Here is a 24,678-nt window from a genome sequence, read left to right on the forward strand (position 1 = left end):
TTTTAAGAGAACAACGCAAAAGAAAAAGGCAAACAACATTAGATGCTTTTGTCACAAAAAGGCAGAACACTGAAAACGCGGAAGGCTAACTAAATATGACTGACTTAGAATTTTATTTGTTTTTTTTTTAAGAATATTCGTTTTGTTATTTATATTTTGTTTTTATATTTGCAAGAAATAATAATGTGGTATTAATTTGGGCTTTAAGAAATAAATGTTTGGTTTTATTTTTATTAAAAAAACATACTTTTTAAATTTAATACTTAACCAATTTCCTAGCCGTCTTCCCCTAACCCCAATATTTACATGTAAAGATAGCCTCGTTTAGCGCTGTTTCGCATTACGCTCTACTTTGATGGAACGTATCCCCCGCGTTAAGCGGGGTCTTACTGTATGTGCGTAAAATGAAATGAAGTTTGAAATTGTGATAGCGTGCCAAATTTGAACATTACACACATTTTGATGGCATCATATACTCCGAATTTTTTTGATTAAATAACCTAAAGATGTTTTTTTTTTTTTTTTTTTTTTTTTTGTTTTGTTTTATGTGATTACGGCAAAGCCTTGAGAGCTCGTATACACATTACATATGGGGAAAACCACAAAAACGTCCATGCAGACAACCCGCACGCGGGATTTGAACCTCAGACTGAACTAACAGTGTTCAGCGACTTTACCGCTGGACCACTGCTGCGCCATCTAAAGATAAAATATGGGAGAAAAGTTTAATAGAGAGGAATTCAACTGAGGGGGGGGGAATAAAAGAATTTACCTGAGAAAACAAAAGCACGGCTTTCCAGTCATGTGTACTTTTTATTTTCTGGGGATATCGGGCAAATTTCTCGGCTAATTGAAACACTTCCTGAGAATACTTGTCGCTTTTGAGCTAGGGATGAGACACTCGAAATCTTGAATCTTAACGTTTTTATCGTCATACGAAGCTTTCAAATTTTACTCTAAAAAAAGTTATTAAACTCTTAAAACATTGGAAAGACGCAGAAAGATCTAATTTATTTCTGCAACAGAGGCTGGTATTAATATTATTATTATTTACGTGTTTCATCCAAAGGCACTGTACTGATGCCTTCGCGGAGGAACTTTCTAAGGAAAACTGGCTCATATTAACACGTTACATATGGGGAAAAATACAAACAAGCCCAAGCAGCCAGCCGTTCGCGGGATTCGAACCTCGGACCGAACTACCAATGTTCAGCAATTTTACCGCTCAACCACTGCTAAGCAGAGGTTGGTATTAGACCTGGTATTTCGTGATAAATGTTTGTATGTCTTAACGCTTTAAATATTAAACTTGCCTATTAAACTTGCATCTGTGCATCTTGTGGCATCTGTACTTACGTATGTATCTTGCATAACTCAAAAACGATTAGCCGTAAGAGCGTTGAAATTTTGTATATGAGATATCTATAAATGTACTTGGGCACTTCCCTTTCCCATTTCATTTTGTAATACCAAAAGAATATATGCTTAAACCCATTCTCCCTACCCGGCCTTTATTTTCGCAGTCGTTGGTCATACGCTTTAAATTACAGAAGTGTTTAAAATAACGAAAATATTCATGTTTTACCAATTTCAAATAAAAAAATTCATTTTGGACAAATAACGAGATCTAATCTTTACTGCGGTCTCCCGATTCCTGTTCCTTTATTTGGCAAAGCTGTATAATATTCGTTATGAAAAAATAAAATTATAAGAAATTATTATTTATTGCAATTTTTGATGTCATTTTTAGCTTGCCTTGAAAGGATCGGTCAACTGAGTTAGAATAATTTGAGGAAATAAATTTAATTAAAGTGCAAGAATAATAGTGTGTAATTTGATAGGCGTACAAGAAAGTCATGTAGTGTAGCCATAATAGATTTCTTTTTATAAGAAGAAAATACTATGAATTTTGCAAAAAGACCGACCTTATTAATTTTTTATATGCTTTTTTTTTTTTTTTTTTTTTTTTTTTTTTTTGTAGTCAGGAAGTCATAATTCTAAGTCTGTTATGGTTAACAGCTAAATAGAATTAAAGTAATACTTACTAAACAATAAATTCGACCTTGAGTTTTAATTCTGGAACACAATTAAAAAAATCTGATGTGTACACTACATGACTTCCTTGTACGGAATATTAAATTTTACGCGTTTTTTCTTGCATTTCATTTAAACATATTGGATTGAATTAAATCTACTTCGCCGACAGCGCATAAACAACAATAGAATAAATGCATTCTTTAAAATTCACTCTAGTATTTGTTTACCATAGCGACACTCTGGTGCTAGATTCACTTAACAGTATTATATTTCGTCCTTATTATAACTCAGAATGCACAAAACTTATATCATTTAAAGAATAGAATTATCTAAGCGTTGCCACGTGTTCCATTCAAATACTATAAGAAAGCAGAAATGATGTATAAAAGAAATTAAGCAAACAAAACAAAAAAAGAAACAGTTTTTCACAGACAATTGAGTATTTCTCATTCAGTTACTTCAGTTCTCACTTCGCGAGAAGGCAAAAATACATAAAACCTCAAAATATTTATATTAAAAATTACAAAGTAAATCTTAAACACATATTTCCTCGAAAAAATTCCGGAAAGGATTAAGCATGATTTAATTCGCAATAATAAATGAAGGCGTTATCTTTGTTGTTGCGAAGCTAAGTTTCTCTCGGTTGGCAACAAATCCACTAGTCAGCTGTTTCAAATGTAAACAAGCAATGGCCGCCATCAAAAAAAAAATATTAAGCTGAGCGGCACTTAAACAACTTTAAATTTGTTGATAATTCTAAAAATATTGCATACAGATTTACTAAAGGCATTAAAACCTTAACCGGAATATAAGAACAACATAATTAAATCATTTTTAAAGCAAAAAAAAAAAAAAAAAAAAATATTTACAAACATATAAGAGTAAAGAAACTGAAATCACTGAGCCGGGTAACATAGTGATATATATATAAATATACTTATATACGTTTGGTGCGACCAATTGAAACCAAAATACGAGGTGCACACCTACATGTTATAGCAGTCCTATATAAAAAATTTCAACGTTTTGAGGCTACTCGTGTTTGAGTTATGCGAGATACGTACGTATGTACGTACATACGTTCGTGCAGACGCCACGAAAAATTCTCTTCAGAATTAATTTTAAAGAAGTTTTATAATTTTTTGGAGGAAACAAGTCTTTTATTCTGTCCTTACGTACAAATATCACGCAAAAAATATCGTTAAAATTGCATTCGATAGCAGTCAAAATGGATATTTTCGTTGAAATATGCTGCCTGAAACTTTTCGCGATTACGATACTTCCTTTTTACTTCGTACAAGGAAGTAAAAACATTACGCTTAAGGACGTAAAACTTATAAGGACATTATAATTAAGCATTGAAAATAAATCTCGGGGTGGGGCAGAACACCATGTTTAGTACTTGAATGCAATACACCGACTGAAAAGCTATTGTCTTTCAGGCCGCTATTCCCTCCGGCGGCCGCTAGGTGGCACGCTTGAGAGCCGTGGGGTTATGTTTATTTTCAAAAATTTTTTCGCGAAAGTGTCCATAGGTTTCATGCACTATATTTCAGAGATTCAACGAAGAAACCCTTTCCTTGGGAAAGCATTTAAAAAATAAAGCAATTTAACTTTGTTGCCACAGCACAACTTATGTAATATTTTTATAGATTAATGGTATTATTTGCATAACTATTTGTAAATATTTTTTTTAGCACGAACGAGTTTTTAATATAATCTAAAACTTATTCGAAATTAAAGAATTTTGAGGGAGATTATCTGATGAGAAATAATACGAATACTTTGAGGAAGAAGATATTTAATATGTAATTATTAAATATTATTACTTTAATATTTAATTTCGTTTTTTAGTGATTTTTCACGTAGATTTAATTCGTAATTTTTTTTTTTTTTCCTTTTGATTCTACTATTTGAATGATTTCTTGAATTGCATGGATTAGTTTTTCTATTTTGTGCTATAAATCTATAAAATGAGTTAAATATTAGTTTGGAAGCAATATATAAATATTACAAAATAATCTAAACTTCACATATTTTTCAAAGTGCACAAACTCTAGCAGCGTACAGTTCATTTGCTTGCTACTTAAAACAGTGGAATAAGCTGCGAAGCTCGAACTTTTCCTTCGGAAGGGAGAAAAGTTTAATTATCACTTCGCAGAAAACCGAAATGTTCGATCGAATAACAGTAATATCCATATAAATAAAACCTCTTCCTCCTGTAACAGCCTGCAATGTTTATATTCTTTGTTCCGTCCAAAACCGCCGGATAAAATTCCTCCGCAACAAACAAAAGTTTTTCACTCCTTTCCTCGTGGAAGGAAGAGCAAAATTTAATATGATTAGGCGGAGGAATATAGTTCCAGCTGTGACACGCTTTTGTCCGAATTCTCGCTGTCTGGAAGGTGTTATCTTATACTTGAAGGTATGTATATGTGTGTGTGAGCGGGAGTGTGGTTGCGTGCGTATGTGTATGTTTGTATATATATATATCCAGCTATATATATATAAGATGCATAAATATATATACTTTCGCGCGTCGCTCAGAGAAGTAGTCTTTTGTGATTAGTAGCCCAGCCAGCCTCTCTAAATGCTGGACCAGATGTTACTGCCTCTATTCAGAGGATAAGTTCGAGGCGCGTGTTGAGTTAGAGATACTCTAAGCAGAAGTTATCCAATATGCCCCGCATTTGGCTGACCCATAGAGGTCTAGTGAGGCGTTATTACTGCGGCCAAATAACGCTCTAACTCTTGCGTGTGTTCAGCGGTGTGGCTTGGAGTGGGTGCAAACGTGGTACCGAATATAGGGTTGCCATTGATGAGGAGTTTGATACATCCCCGCAGCTCTGCGGCGCCAAGGTGCCAAACTGAAAATTTATATGTGTCAGTGGTCTGTGGCATTAATTGCAAAACAATACGAATTCTTTAGAAAGCTACGGTTGTTTTATTTAATTTGACTAAGGTAACGTTTCATGTTGCGATAGATACAGCAAATATTTCAATGGCAATAACTAGTTAGGCATCCACTAAAATGAAAGGAGCTTTTGACCTGTTTGAATGTAAGGAATGAATAGGATTATTTGATGCTTGATTACGACGGGCCACATTAGGGCATAGAAAGAAGAATGCTTTATAAAGGCCTTTCTAAAAGCAACTAACTTTTACTTACGTTATACATGAGAAAAGACGGTACAAAGTATTTACTCCCTACATTCTGCATGCCTTCGTGGTGTAGCTGGAAGCACACTCGACGCGTATTCAAAAGATTCAAGGTTCGAGTCTCGACGAGAGCACTGCACATATTTCACATCTTCCTTTAAAAATAACCAAATGATTTTACAATAGCATTGCTTGTATAAAATGCAAAGAGCATGATAAAATCTAATACAAGCTGAAAATGCTTGCGATGAGCACCAAAAGAAAATGTCTGAAATCTATATATGAATTCATTTGTAACAAAACATTTACCAAAACAACATACTCAGCAAGATATATCGCAGTGATCTTTTTCTTATGCACAGCAGTTTAAAATTATTTTTGTTTTTATTTAAATTATTTCTACTTGCAACACTGAGTATCACTTATGACCAATGGCTGAGGTCGTGAAACACTGATTGTTCTATTGTGGATGACGAATTGAAGTGGTTGAACGGGGTTGTCACCACAACACAGGTAATTTATAGAATTTACTACATGAAGACATCCAGGACCGGATTAATACTCTTAGAGGGCCTTGAACGATTAAAAGATTTTCGTGCCCACATATGTTTATACCAGTTTTTTATTCATCCCCTCTCTCTCTCTTGGAGTTGATCTAGCCGATTAACCTAATGGTAAAGAAACAATGCCCGCGTCCTCCGTCACTTGTCACTTACATCAGTTTTGGTAGAGAGAGCTCTCTGTGTGGTTGAGCTATGTAATATGTAATAAAAGCACACCATACAACTAAAAATGTGGAAATTCTTTTGAAATCTGAATGCATACAATGAGGCTTAATTTGTTCCCTAATGAACTGTTGATAGCTGGACCTTCTTTCCTAATTTCTACTAAAAGAAGGTTTTGAATTAGCCGCGATCTTTTAATTCTAACTAAAGGCATTTAAAGAAGCATTTGTGTTTAGTTTATAAAACCCATGTGTGCTACTTGCAACACTGAGTTGATTCCACTAGAGCTATAACATACTCCACAGACGAGTTAGAGGTTTAAAGATAATGATGTATCTTTAGCAGAAACTTAGTGATACAAAGTGGGATAAAACATAAATTTATCTTATAAAGTTATGTAAGGTTTGTCTTATTTGAATAAATATATAAATTATAATTTATTTATGACAAATTTTAGGCAAAAATTCAATAATTATTATGCCTTATTCGAAAATATGAGCAATACCGAATTAATTTGAACCCAAATACCATTTTATTTAAGATAAAATTAATGTATAAGGTATTTCTCCCTTCTTCTCAGCATGTCTTCGTGGTGTAATGGTCAGCACGTCTGACGCGTATTCAAGAGGTCCGTGATACGTGGTCCGGAGAGGGCATTGCTCATTTTTCATCTCTACTGCTTTCAAAAAATACTAATGTCTCTCTCTGCAAAGAACAGATAAATAAAAAAGATTTTTTTTTTTTTTTTTTTTTTTTTTTTTTTGAAGATCACTGGGTCTTTACAATTTATTTCGTCATTTCCATTCTTGTTGCCTGTATAAAGCTCACTATTAAAAGAACTCTTTTTTTTTTTTTTTTTTAATCTTCATAGGTAATCTCTAATTAACGTTGAATACGTGAAATGTTTGGATCAGAATATCCTTGTTAGGACCCTATTAATTAATTAAGGATTTAAGGGATAATTTACCGATTACTGACCAAAACTCTTTACATTCCATTAATTGTTCTTTTTTAACGACTAATTCCTCTTCCCCAACTCATATTATTGCAGGTTCTAATCTAATATTTGAAGAGTTAAACACGAAGTCATTGTGGGCATAAATCGCTACAATGGACATGAAGAAAATCGCTATATTATAAATCAATTATAATTTAGTTAGAATGGTTTTATTTATTGTAATGGCCCTGTTTTTAAATTTTTTGTTAATTTTTAAATCAGTAGGAGAAAAACAATTTTGATATTCAGGAAACAAAAGTACTCAAAATAAGAACTATTTTAATAATAACCATTGCAATAGAAAATTCGAATGGAATTTCAGGCCATATTTTTCGCATGAAATTATTATGCAATTAATTCCCAAAGCTTTGAACACACGTTTAATTCTTGAGACATTTTAAAGAATATTGTAAGCATTTTGAATGTAGGATTTTCGATCTATTTTATTTCATACACTGTTTAAGTATTTTGTTTACATTTAGTAGTAAGCGAATCGTTATTTATTATTTAATTTTCTTATAGTTTAAGAAAGAAATTATGCGGCAAAAATTTTTATTACAGAGGGAATTTTTATTAAAAGTTTTGTTATTGGTATTTATTTTGTTATTTATTAGCCCAGAGGGGCAATTTACCTGAAGGGCTATTAATTTCGTTTTGGCATTTTGCGTTGGTTCACTATAAAACAGCGTTTCACTTTTCAAATTGTTGCCACCAAATATTATCCCCTGTTTATATTTAAAGAAATTAAATAATGAAGAATCCACATGAATGTATGTATGTATGTCTGTTTCTCGCACTGGGAAAAAACAGCAGTACCTAGGGACATACAATTTTGAATAACTTAGTCCTCCACTCGAATGTACTTGGAAGCCCGAATTCGGAAATTGTTTTATTATCTATTTCATATTTTGTAAAACTTTAACGTATTTTTGATTAACAAACTCAACGATTTCAAAGCGAGAAATGGTGGAAAAGTTAAAATCAATTGAATTATTAAAGGGTTTTTTATTTTTAAAAAAATTTTATCATTTTAAAATTTCGTGGTTTTTTTTTTTTCCCGGTTTTTAATTGTAAAATAAATAGTAGAAATTTTTAACTGGAATGGCCGTATTTCATACATGACTCCAAAAATTCACATTGTAAGGATTATGTTAATTTTATTAAGAGTTAAATTTTGAGTTAAACTTACTTTCCTATCGATTCTTAACTTCAACTTACCACTTCCGGCCAGAACGTAGTTTTAGAATAACGTTTGAATACATAATGAGGAAGAGCGGTATGTAACCGCGAAGTTCTTCGGTCTTAGTGAGAGAGATACCAGGTATTCTGGCTGCACGCGTCCGCCTTTTTTAGGCTACTCTCTCGTAAGCTATTATCACGCTCGGCTGTACTTTAGGCCCTTGATAGCTTCGCAGTCTATTAACGTTAAGGAGGCAACTCTGTTAAAATTGATAGCTTTGGGTATACTCTTTAGTTTAGTTTAATTCTTAGTCTCTTAAATTCAAGCCCAAGTGTCGGCTTTATTGTACACTCCAAGACAGAGTTTTGTTAAACTTTAGTTGGAATAATAAAGGGTGTTTCCTGTCACACGAACTCAAGCGATTATTAGCTTACTAGTTCTTAAGATTCTTCGCTTTCAACCGTAACTTACACCGTGAGGAATCCTACAGCATACAAAAAGTAAGTTTTTATATTTTGGATGTTTCTAATATTTATAATATATATAATGGATTATTTAATAACTACGCGTATTATTTCTAGGTAAATTTTCATTCAATTATGGTATTCTTTAAGATCATCCATTAAAAATTCCAAGTTTGAACTTTTAAATATCTCTTACTAGCTATTACCGACATGCATTGTAGTGCTACTTAAAGGAAAGAAAATGTTTTAATTCGTATTTAAATCTGTTTATTGAAATGCTTTTGGTTACACAATTTTTTTTCCTCCACCCCCGTCTGGTGCAGGCAGTTTTACTTTCCTACCCACATAACAACATTCCTGATGGTCCATTCTTAAATTTGTAGCGGCCGAGCGGTAAAGTCTCTGAACACTGGTAGTTCGGTCCGAGGTTCGAATCCCGCGAACGGGCTGGCTGCATGGGTGTTTTCGCGGCTTTCCCCATGTGTAACGTGTATACGAGCCAGTTTCCCTTAGAAGGTCCTCCACGAAGGCCGCTTCGAGATACGTTTAATTTATTCATTCCAACGGCCACACCTAGATGAAGACTGTAATCATACTAAGCATCGTAATGGAATGCACCAAGATTTAAATCGTGTGCACTGTTCGTCTAGATCGAACAGTGCGTACTCGAATATTTTCGAGTCTTGTTTCCCGTTGCTTGTTTGTTTCATACGAGAGGGCTTGAGCAGTAGGTTCTGGAACGTCTAACACGTGCTATTGCGTAAAAAATTAAACATTGCAGTGCAACATTGTAGTTGCATTGGGCAGTGCGACGCATTTCTCTTAAATAGCCGAGGGTTTTTTTTTTTTTATTAAATTCGAGACAAATTAATATAATTGCGTTTTCCCGAGTGGCAACACATTTTTTTTTAATACCGCCGAGTATTCTAATTATATTTGAAACATGTATATCTTACGCTTCTCCAGAGATGCAGTGCAAAGATCGCTGAGTTTTTAATCAGAAGTTCGTTAAATTCGCGTAAAATATATGTATACTGAAATTTATTTATTTATTTATTTATTTATTTTTTGAGAAAAGTGGACGTCGATCTTTTCCAGAACCCAGAAAAGAATTGTAGAAAGTACGATAGCTATAGTAGTGACTGAGTGAATCGCGAAAAAACACGAAATTTTAAAATGATAAAAATTTAAAAATAAAAAAAAACCCTTCAATAATACAATTTATTTTAAATTTTCCACCATTTCTCGCTTTGAAATCGTTGAGTTTGTTAATCAAAAATACGTTGACGTTTTACAAAATATGAAGTAGACTAATAAAACAAATTCCGAATTCGGGCTTTCAGGTACATTTGAGTGGAGGATTACGTTATTCAAAATTGGATGTCTCTACTTTTGTTGTTTTTTCACAGTGCGAGAAACATGCATACATTCATGCGAATTCTTCATTATTTAATTTCTTTAAATGTAATGTAGAGCTTTAATATTTAGTGGCAACAATTTGAAAAGTGAAACGCCATTTTATAGTGAACCAACGCAAAAGGCCAAAACGAAATTAATAGCCCTTCTGGCAAATTGTCCCTTTGGGCTAATAAATAACAAAATAAATACCAATAACAAAACTTTTGATAAAAATTCCATCTGTAATAAAAAAGTTACACAAACAGACATTCTTATTTAAATATATATAGATAACTGTGTAAAGAATGCATAGTATTTTAATTCATTTTAGTAAAATTTTTGAATAAAAATTTGTGAGGTTTTTATCTTCTGTGCCAAAAAGGCGATTAGTTGCCAAATAAACCCCGTTGCATTTCAGGCATGTGTCTCATCGGAGTGCGTGAAACGACGTTAATTGAATCGAGGTGATGGAGACGCCGCCTTGGGATAAGATATATATATATACATAAACGAAATCGGAGGAGGTTTGGTGGGGAAGTAAGGTATGCCTCGCAGCACGTGGATGGTGGAGTCATATAACCGGTATTATAATGTATATAGGGCTACAGCTGAAATGTGTTTTGCATTTTGTACGCTATAAAATACTCTCTCTGTGTTATGTTCCCTTTTGCAATTCTCCGTTTTCCGACCTTTTTTTTTTTATCTCTTCGCTCAATACCGGATATAGAGTCAGGGTTATTTTCTTCATCTTATTTGTTTGTTTATTACTTTTTGCATGGGTAGGTTGTGGAAGTTTTGCAAATTTTTCTTCCCTGCTATGGCTGGGGAATTGATCAAAGGATTTCGGCTTTGGTTTTCGTATTTTCTAGTTTCCCAGTATTTTTAAGCATAAATATATGCGGAGTGTACCCTAAAAAGAAAATATCGACAACCAGCGATAAGGGATTTTGTTCTTATGAACTAAAATATATTTTTTTGGATTCAATCCCGCTGAATTTTTTTATCAACATCTTTAAAAAATCTTTGTTGCTTTCCAGAAATCAAATTGTTTTATTGCTGCACTTTTTTGTTAAAAAAAATCAGGATCGCTTGGTGTCGGTAGCAGTATATATATATATATATATATATGTAATAATAAAATTTCATAGTCAAGAATACACTTAAAATTCTAAGTGTATGTTCTTTTTCAATTTTAATGGCGACGGTCTCTTATTTGAAAGTACGTGGAATTAAATCCACAGCCCCGTAGTCAAGTTGTTTTTCCCGCCTTTTCTACACGTACAGTTATAGAATGTTCTGGAAATATTTAAAGCGAACTGGATTGGTTGACGAGGCTGACGTCATTTCTTGGAAGCTCCGCCTTTCCAGAGGGATAACGATAAGGGATTTTGTTCTTATGAACGAAAGGACTCGCAAAGGAATATCGGGGGCTTTTCTTTAATGTAACCATGCAGTAAACTTCATACAAAAAGCTATTAGTAATTCTTTTTTATTTACAACGGATATCTGATTTTGTAACTGCTATTTTCTCCTAAAATATAATAAATGGATCCTGTTTTTTAAAACTTATCGTCTGATAATTTAAGCTACGACTACATCTATGATTCTTCATCAGTTTTTTTTATTCCGCACAAAAGCTGGTACATCACATATATATATATATCGTGAAATTGAATTTTTTAGCGGTGAAAATTTATATAAAACTTTATAAGGTATTTTCTCCCTCTTTTCTGCATGCCTTCGTGGTGTAACAGTTAGCACATTCGGCGCGTGTTTGAGAGGTCGAGGTTCGAGTCCAGGCAATAGCATTGCTCATTTTTCATGTTTCCTGCTTCAAAAATCCTAACGACTCTACAACTTATCCATTTATCTTTCACTTATCTTATCTGTCGCGTCTTTCTTTCTTTTATCTAAGAATGAGAAGAAAGCTTTAAGGCAGCATTTATATCATTAAAATACATACGGGGTTGGACAAAAATATTGAAACACCTTTAAAAAAACATGTTTCTTTGCTTAATATGGTGTAGGAAACCCGTTGGCATCCAAAACAGCTTGCAGTCTTCTCGGAATGGATAAATAAAGTTCCTGTATGTTTGCCAAGGAAATATTATACCATTCTTCCTGCAAAACGGTGGCAAGTTCAGATAACGATGTTGGCGGTGGATAACGAGAACGCACTTTCCGTTCCAATGTAGACCACAAAGGTTCGATAATATTCAGGTCTGGTGACTGTGGTGGCCAGGGCAGATGGGACAACTCATCCTCGTGCTCAGAAAACCAGTCCTGGACAATGTTAGCTGTGTGAACAGGGGCTTTGTCGTCTTGGAAGACACCATCACCATCGGGGAACAAAGTTTGTACCATGGGATGAACTTGATCGGCCAAAATGTTCACATAAGTCTTGGCAGTCATGCATTAGCATCGCTGATGAGTGTCTTCTCAATTGCAGCACGTCCAGCAATTCCCTGTTTATGGGGCTAGCAGAGAACCACGATACGGCTGCCCAAACCATAACAGAACCCCCGCCATGTTTCACTCTTGGCAACAAGCAGTCTGTATTATAGGCTTGAGATGGCGTTCTCCAGACGTAAACTCGGCCAGAAGTGGGAAACAATGTGAAAGAAGACTCGTCAGACCATATTACTCGCTTCCACTGCTCTATAGTCCAGGCTTTATGACTTAAACACCACCTTTTCCTGTTACGGGCATTAGCATCGCTGATGAGTGTCTTCTCAATTGCAGCACGTCCAGCAATTCCCTGTTTATGAAGCTCCCTTCTAATTGTTTTGGTACTCACAGGGTTTCGTAACACAACATTCATTTCAGCAGTAACTTTTGCAGCTGTGGTCTTCTTATTTTTCGTCACAATTGCCCTTAATGATCGTCTGTCACGATCACTCAGGGCACACTTTCGTCCGCGCTGTGATTTAGCAGATGATGTTTTTTCGCTTTTCAAATATGCGGAATAAATCTTCGATACAGTACCTCTTGAAACACTAAACACCTCGGCTACCTTGCTTACGGAAGCACCTACCATACGTGCTCCAACAATTTGCCCACGTACGAAGTCTATTAACTCTGACATAATGCAATGACAACCTCACATAACAGTACTCCGACAACAACTGAACTGTTTAGCACATTTACGAAGTTGTATAGGTGGCGTCAGTAGTCGAAAACGCCAGCGCCACCTACATATTTCATTAAAATGAATCTTTCTTTTTAAACATGTATTTCACAAGGTGTTTCCATATTTTTGTCCATCCACTGTATATGTCATACACAATTTATATTACTTTCTTATAGAATAATAGATTTATCAACATAAAATTACGTATTATCTTATAAAAAGTTATTTTTTTAAATTTTAATAATTTTTCTGCGTAAGATATATTTTGAAACGGGATATGTGTAGCTCATATTGCTGGTCTGTAATACCATCAAAATCACATTCAAATTCTTCAACGCAAAAATCATCCTCTTTTATGAAACTACTCCTTGTTTCAGTAAAAAGTATACAATAAAAAAGAAGTAGGTTGTTTCTTTAGTCAGATAATTACTCAAGGTTCGTCACCTGTAAAGTGGATAAGACCGGTTAAGAGCAGAAGTTCGATTCCAGGTTCGAATCTCTATGAACGAACTGCTAGATTGGTATTTCCGTGCTTTTTTTTACATTTCAATATAAATACGAACTAGTCCCTCCTCCCTGTCTGCAGCAAGTCTTCTATTTAGGCGTATATCTATTTAAGCAGAAGGCTGTCTTGTGTTTTATGGTATTCAAGCAAACAAACAGAGAGGAAAAAAAAAAAAAAAAATTGTAACAGACCTATTTAAGTGTAATTGAACTATTTTATTCACCTCATGAACTGTAACCGAATTATTTTATTTAAACGCCATCTCGTCATATGAAAAAACGTCAGTCGAACTCCAGCCGCCATGATGTTAGTTTACTATGTCTCTGTTATTCAACTGTTTGATGTTCCATTTGGTATATGTTTCATTTTTATGTATATTTCTTTTGTTTGTAACCGTTCCTGTGTGCTCTGTTAATAAATCCTTTTAAAGCTAGCCGGCATTAGTGTCTATTGAGGAACGGCTACATCACAAATTTAAAAAAAAATAAAAGAGAAAAAAAGAGAAAGAAAAGAAAATCATAAATAAGAATTCCGAAATTAAAATTAGCAAAATGAAAAAAAAAAAAAAATCTTTGAAAACTAAAAATTGAAATTGTCTGGAACAAGTCTTCCATTTAGGCGTCTGTCTATTTAAGCAGAAGGCTGTCTCGTGTTTTATGGTATTCAAGCAAACAGAGGAAAAAAAATAAATTAAAAAAAATAAAAGAGAAAGAAAAGAAAATCATAAATAAGAATTCCGAAATTAAAATTAGCAAAATGGAAAAAAAAAAAAAAAAATCTTTGAAAACTAAAAATTGAAATCGAACGACAAAACAATTTTTCGAAAAGTAATTGTATGCTTCTAAGGTGCGCCATCTTTTTCATAAAAAAATCACTAAAACTGGCAACTGATACATAACATCACTAAAACTGAGATATATCACAGAATCATAGATATTTTTAGCCCAAAGGGCGTTAGCCCAGAAGAGCTATTATAATTACGATTTCGCATTTTGCGTCGAAAACTTTAAAAGTCTGAATCACTTTTCAAATTGTTGCCAGCAAATATTATCGCCCTGTATTATATTTAAAGAAATTAAATAAAGAAGAATCTTCACAAATGTATATATGTTTCTTACATTGTTATAACACAACGGTACCCAGAGCCATCCAATTTTGAATAACTTAAGTCTCCACCCGAATATGGGCATCTGGAAGCCCGAGTCTAAAAATTTTTTTATTATCTATTTCACATTTTGTAAAGCATGAGTTTTTGATTAAGAAACTCAAAGATTTCAAAACGAGCAATGGCAATACTGTATGAAAAAAAAAAAAAAAAAAATCTGCAGAGCGCGAAATTGTGTATCGGAAATTCTTAAGATATGCTTTTTTCAAATTATTTTGCGATATTGCTATTGAATTGAATTTTATGGTTTAAGTGCGAAGAAAATGATATTTAATAAATTTATATTGGAGGAAAATGATATTAATATTTAATAAATAAAGGTAACGCACGAAACGTTAAAAAAACGCCGCTTTGAGCATAATATGAAATCTGAAAGCTTTCAGATTTTTTTTTTTAAATCAGTATTTATTCTAAAGCAAAAATACACTAATAAAAACAAAGTCGTTCTAAAATGCGATATTTAAACCCATATCGAATTTTATTACAACACTGTTTTTATTAGAGAGTAAGTAACATGTAAATATACGTAACGTAGTGTATTGTGGTATGTGTAAAGGCAGTCTTACCACAGAAGCGGTCAGAATGGGCCAGCAAATGAATGCAATAGTAGTTTTATGTGCATGCACTTCGATATCATTCAGGTGTACTTTATTTGGGACACTCCGCATAATCCTCCTTCCTCACAATACGAAGTTTTTAAAAATGCCGCACATGCTTTGATTTATTGATATCCGAATTTTTAAAACTTAAAGTTCTCACATTCGTTATTTCCATTACCCAATAGAAATAAAAGTTGAATTTTTTTTTTTCTGGGTATTTTTTGAATGAGCTCAAAAAACCGTCAATATTTTATCTGAGATGCTTTTTAAAAACTTTATTGGTGTAAAATAGTGCTTGTGAAAATATCATATCTCTACATATAATAAAATAAAGAGTCTGCCTGTGTGTCAGTGTGTATATCTTTCGTTCGCGCTGCGCGTAAGCTAATAGACCCACGACTACGAAATTTGGTACATAGGTGCATCTAGACAAGAGCCAGTGCACCTCGAAGCGAGTTTTTTTAAATTCGAATTCGAATTTTTTTATTTTATGTTTTGTGACGAAATCGCGTCATTTTGAGACGTAATGGGCTATAGGAAAGTGAGATTTTACTCTACGCACATCGTCATGAAACGTAGGCACTTAGCTATTTTACGAACTTTAATTAAATTTCGTGTTTCAATAAATCCATTAAATACGAATTAAAGGGAGCTTAACACCTTTTCAGCGGGATTTATTCTAAAATAGTTTATCTTTAAAAATGCACGGTTTATTTTTCTTTGATTTTTGGACACGTTAAACTTTCATCCTTGCGACTGCTTTTACAAAAGAATTTTGGAAAAATGATAATATTTTGTAAAAATTTAAATGAAGCTTCCGAGTACACTTCTCACATCTTTAAAAATGTAATTTTGGCAACAATTTTCCTTTCTTATTGTTGTTGATAGATTTTTGATGAAATCGCATCATTTTGAATAGTTTCATTCTTTTAGAAATATGGGTATGGCAACAATTTTTCATCGTATTTCTTATGTCACTGTTTTTAAGAGATTGGCATATTTCATTGTCATTTTTTTTAGATATATGAAACATTTTTATTGATTTTTTTTTGATAAAGTTTTTCTGCAGAGTAAAATTTTGCGCGTAATTTTTTGTTTTTTGAGTTTCTTTCATGTTATTTTTTGCTTATTTCACTGTTTGTAAGATACTGAAAAGTTTTGCAGATTTTTTTTCTTCAACGAAAAGTTGGTTAATTTTTTTATTAGGCTAAATAATGTTTGTATTAAGGGATATAGCTTATTTCATTGTAATTTTTTTCTCTTGAAAATATAAGATAAAATATCATTAATTATACTTTGCTTTTCCGAATTTTTTGTTTTTTGTATTCTTTTATGTTATTTATTGCTCATTTCACTGTCTTTAAGATATTGAAAAATTTTGAGTGATTTTTTTTAGGAAACAAAGTTCTTAACCTCCTTTAAACCATTTGAGTTCTTAAGATTTTGCAAAGGGAAGTTGGTTAATTTATTTATTAGGATAATTAATATTTGTATTACGGGATCTTGCTTATTTCATTGTAATTTTGTTATACGTAATAACTTTTTTGATGAAGTTGTTCTGCAGAGTAAAATTCTACGCAGTTTTTAAATTTAACGTTTGGTGTTCCCTTCAGCCATTTTTCCGGTAAATTTAAAAGCTAGACGAAGGCTGGCAGGGAAGCTGCTAGTGAATCAATAATAGGGCGAAAATTATGCAAGCAATAAAATGTAGACCTTTTGCTCTAAGACGCGTTAAAGAAAACTAAAGAAAGACTGCACGGGAGCCACTGTAACAGAAGCCGCAATATTTTGTATCAAATAAGAAAACTACATAAAATATACAGAGACTTTTCGTACATTTTTAGACAAATTTCATTGTAACTAAAGAAATATTTTTAAATGTTCTGTTTGATAACCCTCACTATCTTTAAACACCGTAATTTCCAAGACAATAAAAATAAAGCCTTTTGTAGTAGAGGAAGAGTTGTTTTATCCCATTGGTCTCGAACAGCTTTCCAAAGTCCAACGGTTTGGACAACACGTTGGAAGTTTTTTAAAAATCCAGAAGCGCAAAAATACATTGGTAATAGATCAGGAGATTTAGTACGGATACGAGTGAAGGGTTTGGCTTTGATATTCGTTTCTTGGAAAATTAACAGTAGATTTTGATTTGTCGCTGCTTGCTATGTCTTGATGCAGTTCTACTGGTTGATCACACTGTGTGTAAAGCGAAGATGTTTCGTGTTTGAAAATTCAGTGTAAAATATATTCTTCATAATATATGGAGCTGATACATATACTTCATAATATATGGAATTGGGAAGCTCCATTTATTATAATATACTTCATAATATATGGAGCATTTTTGACTACTTTTTTTTTTAATTGCCGGTATATGAAAAACCAGCAACCATCATAAATCCCTTTGAAAAACTTCCTTTAGGTTCTTTGATGATAACAAATGGAGGATATTTTACGGTCATTTAAATACATCCAAGGTTCATCTATTGTGACAACATTTTCCCATTTTTGTCCGGATCAACGTTTCTCATAAAGAATTCTGCAGCGCGTTCTTCATTCCGCGATATGTCGTGGAAAAAGACGATGCACATTATGCTTTTCGTCTTTTTGAAATTCAAATCAGCATTAACCACTTTGTTTGCAGTTGTCAATGTGTATTACAATGGTTTTGCAGCTGCCGTTTCCGGAAACGAAGTAATTTTCCTGAAAATGAAAAAAGATTTTCCTTTTTTAAAAGGAAAGAAAAAATTTGCTAAAAAGGAATTTGCTTTCTTTTAGCATTAAAGATTGGATTTCTTTTAGCATTTTGCAACATTCGAAACATTAATTATTTTTTCCTTGGATACGTATTTGGAACAATTTTTGCATTTTAAGCTAAATTCTGACTTTTTTTTTTTCTTTGTTGCTGACAGCATTTCCTATCGTAGCTTCAGATATCAAAAACATTTCACAACATTTCTTAATAACTACATGCGAATATTTTCTTCAGAAAGAACACAAACATAGCCTTTCATCCATTGCTTCTTTAAAAGCGACATTTTGCATGAAAATAAAACTGTCAAGTAACAGACGATAATTTATACTTTCAAAAATATAATTGTAATTTGAAACAAAAATTACAAGCGGAAGATTGTTTTACAGCAAAGCAAAATCGTCTAAAAAGTGTGCGAACAATCTGTGTAAAACTGTCTTTAAGTGACAAAGCATAACGCAGACAAAGTACAAAGTTACAAAGTTCTTAGTTTCGCTAAAATTATTACTTAAATTCTCGGAAATAATATAAAATTCCACACTGAGCGATGGAAGCTGTGTATATCAAAACATGTCTTTATTTCTGCTAACATTTTATTTTGCTGTGAAAGCACATTTTCTTTTGCTGCTTAACTTTCTACAAGCATGAAGAATTTCTCAATGAACTGTTAATTTTTCATTTTAACATTTACTATCTTTATGTGCCTCTTTCTAAGAAAGGAAACCGTCTTCCCTAGATTTAAATCGTAAAGCACAGAAGACTCGTCTTAAGTTTCCTGTTTTTCAAGGTTAGCCGCACACCGCAGGTAAAATAGAATCAGCTCTTAATGTATCTTTTTAAAATTACTAATCGTACTGTCTAGACACCATATTTCAAAAATATCTTATCTCGATAAGATTAAAAAGAAGCGAAAAAGTTATGAATTGTTTACCGTCTGCATGGTGAATGAGGAAAATTAAATATTAATAATAATAAAATTTGTTTAATCCTTCTAATTACTTCACAAAACGCAACAACCAATTTATTTAACTATTATTATTTACAGGAAAATTAATTACAGAGGAAAAAAATCGCACAGAATTGCAGAGTTTTGTGCTCAAATATAATACAGATATTTAAAATCTGTAGAATACTTTTCATTTTTTTTTGCAAAATTGTCTGGAAAATAACAAATATTTTATTTTTTTCTGAAACTGGCTTTAATAATAATAATAGTAATAATAATAATTAGAACGACATAGACTGGAAATTAAATTGCTCTTATATTCTTTTACTGGAAAGTAATGATTTCACCAGCTGAGGAAATTCTTATTAAGAAACATAAATCTGATGTTCGAAGAGGATAAATAAACAAATCTTTGATAATTAATCTTAAATAAATACTTAATCATAATTTTAAATTTCGTTCTGCTAAAATTATCCATAAAGCTTCTTCAGTTGGTGAAACGGATTTCAGTTTGTTAAATTCTGTTTAGAACGATGACACTTTTCAAATCGACGAGTCTATCTCGAGAAAACGGTGAAGTAGTTAAAATAACAACTGGCTTTTGTATAGGACTTATCAGTGTTGACGAAATAATAAACATACTGATGACAACATAGCTATAAGAAACTAGCTGAGAACTCGAAACATCAAAACTACACATTACATAGGAAAAATCCTTAAAATAAATTCAGTTGAAGTATTCATTTACTGTAATGTCCAAGTCAGAAAGTTATGGTAAAAAAGTGAAAATTAAGAATTAGCGTTTTATGAGTTTTTAATCAATATCTCGGTTGATTAAAGCCATACGAAGATGAGAAAGGTCGAAATGGCTTCCCACGAATTTTGGAATCCCAGGGGGTACCTCTCTCGAAACTCAACTCCCTGCTCTTGCGGAGGAGAAGATTTCACAAACAAGCATACAGACGCGCACTGAATTAAGAGCTTTTTTTATTTTGGAGGTTCAAAACTGAGATCCTCCATATATTTTCTGAAATATATAATGAATTTATTCAATAATTTTCCTGGTAAAATTTATTTGAATAAATATAATAGCATTTTCTTAAGCTTAAAAGCAGTTTGCTACGAGAATATGGAGGGGGGAGGGGGTAGATTCTAGCTAAACACTGTCTTAGTTGGCACAGTTACGCCATTCAAAATATTAAACTCTGTCGTAGTCATAAGTTATAATCATTGAATGTTTATTTGATGTAGAAAAGTGTTTAAAGTTTAATGTTTATTTGATATAGAAAAGAATAAGATTGAGCTATTCTTCAATGAAAGGAAATTTCAAATATGTTATCTTAAATGTTTGCTTTATTTTAAAGGTACAAAAGAATTTTACTCCTTTCCTGAAAAAAAAAAAAATTATAAAACTGCTTTAAAATGAATTCTGAAGAGAATTTTTCGTGGCGTCTGTACGAACGTATGTACGTACGTGCGTATCTCGCATAACTCAAAAACGAGTAGCCTCAAGAACGTTGAAATTTTGTATATAGGACTGCTATAACATGTAGATATGCACCTCGTATTTTGGTTGCAATCGGCCGCACCAAACGTATATTTATATATATATATCCACTCTGTTACTCGGCTCAGTGATCTCAGTTTCTTTACTCTTACATGTTTGTAAATTGTAGATTTTTTGCTTTAGAAAGGAATGAATTATGTTTTTCTTATCTTCCGGTTAAGGTTTTTATGCCTTTAGTAAACCTGTATGCGATATTTTTAGAATTATCAACAATTTTAAAATTGTTTAAGTGCCGCTAAGCCTAATAATGTTTTTGATGGAGGTCATTGCTCTTGTTTACATTTGAAACAGCAGGATAGCGGATTTGTTGCTAATCTAGAGAAACTTGGCTTCGCAACAACAAAGATAACGCCTTCATTTATTATTTAAATCATGCTTAATCCTTTCTGGAATTTTTTCGATGAAATAAGCGTTTAAGATTTACTTTAATTTTTAAAACAGATATTTTGAGTTTTTATGTATTTTTGACTTGTCGCGAAGTGAAAACTGAATTAATTGAATGAGAAAACTCAATCGTCTGCGAAAAACTTTTCTTTTTTGTTTTGTTTGCTTAATTTCTTTTATACATCGTTCTAGCTTTATTATAGTATTTGAATAGAACATGTGGCAACAATTAGATAATTTTTTAAATGATATAAATTTTGTGCATTCTGAGTTATAATATGAACGAAATATAATACTGTTAAATGAACCTAGCGCCAGAATGTCGCTATGGTAAACAAAGTGAATTTTAAAGAATGCATTTATTCTATTGTGGTTTATGCGGTTTTCGGCGAGGTAGGTTTAATTCAATCTAATAAGTTTAAATGAAATGCAAGAAAAAATGCGTATAATTTAATATTTCGTACAAGAAAGTTCATGTGGTGTACACATCAGATTTTTTTTTTTAACGTTTTGTGTGCTACCTTTATTTATTAAATATCATGTTCTACGCATTGAAACCATAAAATTAAATTCAACAGCAATATCGCAAAATAATTTTGAAAGAGAATTTAAAATGAGAATCTTTAGAATTTCCGATACACAGTCTCCAGCTCCTAAGATAAAAAATACTTTTTCCGCACATTGTTGCCATTACTCGCTTTGAAATCGTTTAGTTTGTTAATAAAAAATTCGTTAAAGGGTTAAAAATATGAAACCGATAATAAAACAATTTCCAAATAAGGGCTTCCAGATGCCCATATTCGGTGGAGGATTACGTTATTCAAAATTCGATGGCTCTAGGTACCGTTATTTTATCACATTGCGAGAAACATACGCACATTTATACAGATTCTTTATTACTTAATTCTTTAAATATAACACAGGATGATAATAATTGGTGGCAGCAATTTGAAATGTGAAACGGACATTTAAAGTTCTCGGCGCAAAATGCCAAAACGAAATTAATACCCGTTCTGGGCTAACTGCTTTTAGGCTAATAATTTGTTGCATGTTGGTTGTATATTAATTTATTATTTTTTGAAAAGAAATTAAAACACCCAAATATGTTTTATTCACAGACTTTTTTAAACACGATTGTAATTTACCATAGTTTAAAAAAAGACCCACTTCTGTTTTCTGCATGATTTATTTTGAACTAAGATGCTTTGAACGGCTCCATTATATATATATTATATGAATTATATGAATATATATATTATATACTGCTTATACGTAGAATATATATACGTTTTTCAAGAAAAACTTTTTATAACTTATATTGCTAACAATGATGTCACTTAATTCCAAATTTTTCCTAAATAAATTTTGAAACTACATTTTAGGGTATTCAGAAATAATAATAATAAAAAGTTAATTTTAAATGACAAAAAATAAAATAAAAATTATAAAGATAAAATAAAGTTCAGAATTAAAATTGATTTGAGAATACATTTGTGATTTTGTTGTTACTGTCTTGTCCAAGGTGTCAGTACAGAGGAATCAGATAGAACCAAAAATATGTAGAACAGCCGCAGCAACATCAATAATTTTCAAAAAACAGAAGAATTGATGCGAGGCGCTATATCTATACTGAAGAGCTTGGCCAAAATAGAGGACAGTCGAAAAGATGGTTTTGAGAAAGTTCGATATCAATAAGTGCTGACAGCTATTATAATTTCGTTGACCATCAAAGTATATCTTCATTCCTTTCAAGTGTTTTGTCATCAGTCTGGCTATGGTAGTGGAAATGGCATGGTTATTTGTGATTTTAAATCCCCAAAATGAAGACTACTCTACCGTAACAAGATAACACATTTTTTCCATTTTATTCCATAAAATTAGTAAAATTTTTCTTTCATTTATAAAAATCTTCCTATACTTAAGCGTGTTTCTACAGGAAAAATAAATATATACGTATGTTGACCATGAGCGGAGAAAATAAAAAAGATTTAAGTAGAACAATCATTCAAAACTTAGAATGAGCTACCAGATAGCAGTCATAAAACTAACGAATAAAATCTAATTAATTAGCACATAAAATATATATTACGTTTTTTGAAAAATTTTTGTTCTCTTTAAATTAGAGACGTATTATTTTCTTAATGAAATAGAATTTATTTTTTTTATATATCTTAATAAATTTGTAAACTAAAAAATACATTCAATTGGCTAAAAACGGTTTGAAATTTGTGTAAATATTTTTAAATAGTTCTTTTGAAAATGATTTGTTTATGCAAGGTTTTCACATCTGGAATCCATTTTACATATTATGTGTACTTTATACACGGTCTCTGTCCTTTCGCCCTCTGTTTCTAGAAAGCTATATCTATCTATATATAAAGAAGAATTAAGACACAATAACACGCCGAATAAATACTAATTCAGAAGTCAAACAACAAAAATCAGCGTTATATTTACCAAATTTTCACAGGACTAGTTTCGATGGTTTTACCGAACCACCATCTTCAGCTGCAAAACCGCAAATGAACCCGATAGGAAATAATGATTAGATAAGATAAGAAAGCCTGGACAAGAATAGGCAAGTGGCGCCATCTGTTGGTGAAACCAGAACTAAAACATAATTTCTTTAAAGGCCGAAGGCAAATTTGGATTGGAATTTGGATCGTTAACTAGAACAGAAAGATTTTTATGAATGTGAAATGCCTCTAGAAAATCCAGTTCTCCAATGGAAGATGTTTTTTGAATAATTTTGGCAGCAGAAAAACTGAAAGTATTCTTGTCCAGGCTTTCTTATCTTATCTAATCATTATTTCCTATCGGGTTCATTTGCAGTTTTGCAGCTGAAGATGGTGGTTCGGTAAAACCATCGAAACTAGTCCTGTGAAAATTTGGTAAATATAACGCTGATTTTTGTTGTTTGACTTCTGAATTAATAAAGAAGAATGCCTGTTTGTGCGTTTGTTCGCGATTAACTCAGTGGCTACCATAGCTATCGGCAACAAACTTTAAAAAACTAAAATCAGAGGTATTAATTAAAAACTCTGAAAACATTAATTTTCGTTCACATTTTTCCGAGTGGCAACAGAGTCGCACTCTGGAGATAAAAATCCGCTTTATTTCGAGAAGTGTTGCCACTGCTCGCTTTCAAATTGTAGAGTTTGTTTATAAAAAATTTTGAAGTTTTTACAATAAAATAAAAATAGTTTTGAATACATTATTCCAGATTCCAAAAAATTCGTGGGAAACCACTTCGACTATTCCCATCTTCGTACGATTTTAATCAGCCGAGGTATTATTTAAAAACTCTGAAAGCAATAATTTTCGCACTCATATTCCTGAGTGGCAACTGTCTCGGCCGTTGGAGATAAAAATCCGCTTTATTCAAACCTCCTTGGCTTTATTTCGAGAAGTGTTGCCACTGCTCGCTTTCAAATTGTAGAGTTTGTTTATAAAAAATTTCGAAGATTTACAAGCTTTACAAGCTTTTAGCTAAGTAAAAATAGCTTTGAATACATTATTCCACATTCCAAAAAATTCGTGGGGAACCTTTTCGACTATTCCCATCTTCGTACGATTTTAATCAGCCGAGGTATTATTTAAAAACTCTAAAAGCGCTAATTTTCGCACTCATTTTCCCGAGTGGCAACAGTCTCGGGCGTTGGGAGATAAA

This window comes from Stegodyphus dumicola, chromosome 10 (genome assembly GCF_044657685.1).
Source record: "Stegodyphus dumicola isolate Sdum_Otavi_A_Nest chromosome 10, ASM4465768v1".
Lineage (NCBI taxonomy): Eukaryota > Metazoa > Arthropoda > Arachnida > Araneae > Eresidae > Stegodyphus > Stegodyphus dumicola.